Below are 4,640 nucleotides of genomic sequence, written 5' to 3'. Positions count from 1 at the left end.
TCGGAAACATCAAATATACACCGTTTTTTGATCTTTCGTGGAATCGACCTAAAATAGTCTACGTTAGTGAGTATATCAACAAAGAATCCCTTACGCCAGCAGCTAAGTAGAACATGGAAATTCATTGCAGTTTACGTCATCTACGTATACACTAGGGGTCTCAAACTCAGCTTATAGTCGGCGGGCCGCAGTAGAGAAATTTAGCTCCAAGGGCCGGGACAGTGATGATGGCGGGGTCGGAGAGAGTTTAAACAAAATGACGTTGCCATTTGAAAGAAAGCCTTTCCAATATCTCATATATAAGTCATTTCTGAAGGGGATTTGGAGTCAGGATTCGAGAAACATCGATACCGATGTACACAACGAGTGAAATATGGACGCGGATTGAAATAAAGTCTTCGTTCCACGATTATGTCTCAGCACATGGTGACCACATGTTCCTCACGAAAGAAATGCTTGAGACCAGTCATATGTCTGTGTAGCTCACGAACAGACTTATTTAGAAAATAAAAAAAAAACGCCAGGCCTGCGCTGAAACCGCAGCACAGTCACAGCGAAAGCTGGAAGAGCGGCGTTTCTACACTCTTAAACAAATCCTGGCTAACGCATGCCCTGTAGGCGGGACGCTTCAAAACTCAGGAAAACTCCCGGCTATAGTAGGCCTTCGAAAAGGAGTTACCCGTGACAAGTGTATATAAAAAACGTGCACCCTTCACCGCCGCCTTATAGACGGCCTGCAGTATTAGTGGCGCGTCGGTGTGGGCCGCGTAAGTGAGAATCCTGGCTACAGCTCAGCGTATGCTCCCGCGTGTTATAAGTTGTTGGCGCAAGCGTCGGTGTATACGCATGCGCCGACAGCGTCAGCCGCAAAGGCGACTTATGCTGCGAGGATGTATACGCATGGAGCTAACTATACGCGCTCTCTCTTGCGTGCGTGAGAGAGAATAAGGGCTGCTACGCTCTCCGTCGCACTCCGCTTCTGCTGTTTTTGCGCAGAGAAAAGGAAGGAAGGAGTCAAAAACGAGAGTTCGAAGACATTGTGCGACGGGAAGGAGGTTGCGTTTTTGGCGCGATATGGGTTAGTTCTAGCGCATTCCGCGACAGCGGCGGATGTTTGATAGGTTGGTGTGGTTTGTTGAGCGTGCCGCGTGAGCCGGTACTCGGCCGCCATGGAAAAGTTCTCTTACCTCAATATTAAGGGGGTGTTGCGAGGACATAGCGATATCTCCTTGCGCGTGCAATGGCTGCACGCAAGCTGTTGGCGCAGGATTACACGACGTTTTCGCGCCATTTCTGTCAAGCTGGTGCGCACACTTCGGACACAGCCCGGCGCATCATACCTGCCTGGGTGAGTGTTGTTCTTTCTTCACATATATATGTTCGTGCTGTTAGCGTTCACATTGTTGCATGCTTGCGCTTATGTATATGAATGACGGCATTGAACTGCCAGAATATTCTTTCGACGGCTTTTGAAATAACTATACGAGTATGCGTACGAGTAACAATACCAGTATACGAGTACTTATCTTTGTTGTAATCGTCATCCGTCTCTATAGTCGCGCACGTGTTGTCGTGCTGGTCGCATTTATTGTGAACTCCCATACAGTTCAGACGCTTTCGTCGATCTTGACAGGTGTCACTGAGATGATCACTTCGCCTTGCTTGACAAGCTGTGTAATTTTAGCTCTCGCGTGGCCTCTTATCCCCCGGCTAGCAACTGTTCTCTGCATTTATAGTCAATGATACAACGCGGCAATAAAAGCAAGCATATTTTTGCTAGCAGTTGAATGATGTCAGGATCTGCTTTCATGGTAGGTCGTTATACTGCGCATTTATATTTCTTTTTTTACCTTTGGGAAGCGGAAAAACTTTTCCACGATCAAAAATAAAACTGCACTTACGAGTGCCGAAGATGTTAGTACCGTTTCATGGGATCAGGCGCTCATAGATACGACTCGCGGCATGTCTTGTTTTTAGGAGGCAAAATCAGCAATTTCACTTTCTGAATAGCGACAGTCTTTAAAACGCGTTTTGCTGCCTAATTTCTAACATGTTTTAAAACCAGTCTCATTCATGTTCGTGAGTACATGTGCATTTGTGCATTTACTGTGCCCCTTCACTGATTTCCGTGGTTTTCGATCACATTTGCCCATTGGTCTTATGCAGTGCCAAGTCAAGTGTGGGCAAGTACATCAGTGCATCATGCACCGGCTGTGGTGCCTGTGCAAACTGCAGATCTCGATGAAGGTAAAGTAATGCGTCATATGTAATTTAGGCGTTAGCTAGTTGATGGCATTTTTGTTCTCTCATCTATCATTTCATGCGATGCAACAGTGATATATAACCGTGGTTGTATAAAAGTACTGTTGTTCTCGTTGGCAGCTTATTATTTATGTTGGATTGCTCATTCTAAATGTTATTACAGAGAAGTGAAGTGCGTACAGCAGTCGTAATAAGGGATATAATTCTCGTTCATCCTCGTGTTAGTATACACAGAATTTGAATACGTTTCCAGGTGACAAAACCTTCTGACACAAGAGCCAGGCGCAATTTTATCAAGCAACTGGCCAGGAGCTCACACCTTGCAGGGTCTCCAGCAGCAGCAGCAGCAGCAACACCGGCCGTGGTGTTGTTTACAATGCCGTAACTGAGCATACGATCTTTCTTTGTGTTTTTTATTCTTTTTTTGTGTGTGTGTTTCACTCCCATCTAAATATCGCAGCCGAGCATTGACCCGCCGCAGCGAATTAATTTTTATTCATGCATTGGCTCCTACCATTCAAATATTCGCCGTTACTGGCATTCCCCTGATATTAAGAAAATTCGTTTGCAATATTGTGCAATAGTGTGCAACCAAATTTCAAGCCAAGTTTACCTGCCACTTTATTTACTTAACGAATGAATCGTGAGTCTATTGTTAAACTGCTTTCCTTGTACGTGATTCTCATCAAATTGCGGCTGTGCTGTGGTTTTGACCTGCACCCGACATTCGAAACAGAGCTTCACTTTTAAGAAAAACTGGAAGTTTCACGGAGAAGTTCGACAAGGTCAAAGTAATACTGGGTCAGATGTGCAATGACCGCATGTATTTCGTGGAGATCGATGAGTATATCTGAGGAAATAATGCTACGCTTTCTCTCACAACTGTAGTCAGATTATGGTTAAAACGCTATTGAGAGCTTCATTAGCAACTTCTGAAAACACTTTCATATTTGTAACTTCTGTGACGCTGTCTACACAAAATTCGACAAGGTGCATAGCAGATTGGAAACGTCCGTTTACCAGGTAGAAGTTTTTGTGTGATGGGCGAAAACACCAGGTGATCTAAGAACATAACGTCGCATGTGTCCTCTGCTTTTCTTTTTTTTCTGTCAGGATGACATGCCAGCAGCCCGCCCATCACCTGACCGCTGAATTTGGAGGGAGTACGACAACAAGGCGAAAGCGAAACCTTCGGTTGGCACACTTATAGAGAAAGCCCTTATTTGGTGCTTGACGATGTACTATATTAAGGACCTCACATACCCAATTGGGTATGCTCAATACTTCGTCTTGTGCAGAGTATTATGAACCCAGTTGTTTCCCAGGTGTTTTGCCGGCGGGAAGCTGCTGAAGACACATTGAAGAGATCAAAGGTATTGGTTAAGCACCAGAATATATTTGTCCAAAAAAAAAAAACATCGGAACTCATCGTTTATCGTTTCCTTCAGCGCTTAGCGTTGATTTAGCGCTGTTTGTATTTTTTTACAATAAATATTTTTACACCTGAGCAGGACCTGTTTCTCGCATGCTTATACACGCTAGACACAGCGGGTACTCTTCAACTATGAAGCTGGTATGGTCCGTGAAGTCATTCTCAACCGAAATGATTCCGCTGAACGGTACATTTATGGGGAACGTAGTGCGTCCATGCTTTAAACGCCGCTACTAAAAAAAAAACGATGGGAATTTTTATACGCATGTCTAAACACACTGCATGCTTATAGTTTACAAGCTCACTGTTAGTGGTTAATATAGGTACCCAACAAGGGGGAACTGAGCGCGAAAACGCTCCTATGTGATGTAATCAGTTCACGTTCAAAAATCCCACGTGGTTAAAATGAGGTAGTATTAGCATACGGTAACCAGAGCTTCGTGTGCACAATTTCTTGTGTTTGTTGCCACTGCGCATCTGTCAAAGACTAAACACTGGTATACGCACATTACTTTCCGAATACAATATAGCGTACGTGCCCAGCCAACGCAACGTGTGCGTATACAATTCTAAAACTCTGTTAGCCAACAAGCAACCACTACACGGCCTGCCATTTGACGTCAAGGGAGTCCGCATTAGGGATACCGCAACCTGACTGCTTTCTTCCTTCTTGTGCATGCCACAAACACACAAAAATAGTAATGAAGACGCTGGATAGGATCAATGGGGGATTAGTGAAGAGACCTTCGTCCTCAAGTGGAGGTTGGTAGTGATAAAAAACAAAATGCTTCCTTGGACAAATGCCCGAATCGTTTGCCGTGAAATGTACATATCCAATTTAACGTTCTACTATTAGTAACGGCATGCTGTCGAAATCAAGTGCAGGCAGTAGAGCTTCCACGAGGTGTTCTAGATTTCGCAAAACCGTTCACCATTTTCTCCTAAA

At 44.5% G+C, this 4,640-nt stretch overlaps 1 long non-coding RNA gene across 1 annotated transcript; it reads left to right on the top strand.

Moving 5' to 3' along the window:
• Positions 1–1,306: 1,306 nt before the first annotated feature.
• On the top strand, positions 1,307–3,439 carry LOC125759245 (uncharacterized). The gene is made up of 3 exons (XR_007416816.1): positions 1,307–1,348; positions 2,167–2,247; positions 3,376–3,439. It is a non-coding gene; the product is annotated as an uncharacterized LOC125759245 (long non-coding RNA).
• The last annotated feature ends 1,201 nt before the right edge of the window (positions 3,440–4,640 follow it).

The sequence above is a fragment of the Rhipicephalus sanguineus genome, chromosome 7, assembly GCF_013339695.2.
Source record: "Rhipicephalus sanguineus isolate Rsan-2018 chromosome 7, BIME_Rsan_1.4, whole genome shotgun sequence".
Lineage (NCBI taxonomy): Eukaryota > Metazoa > Arthropoda > Arachnida > Ixodida > Ixodidae > Rhipicephalus > Rhipicephalus sanguineus.
Note: the sequence above shows the minus strand (reverse complement) of the source record. Positions and strands in the feature narration are given on the sequence as shown.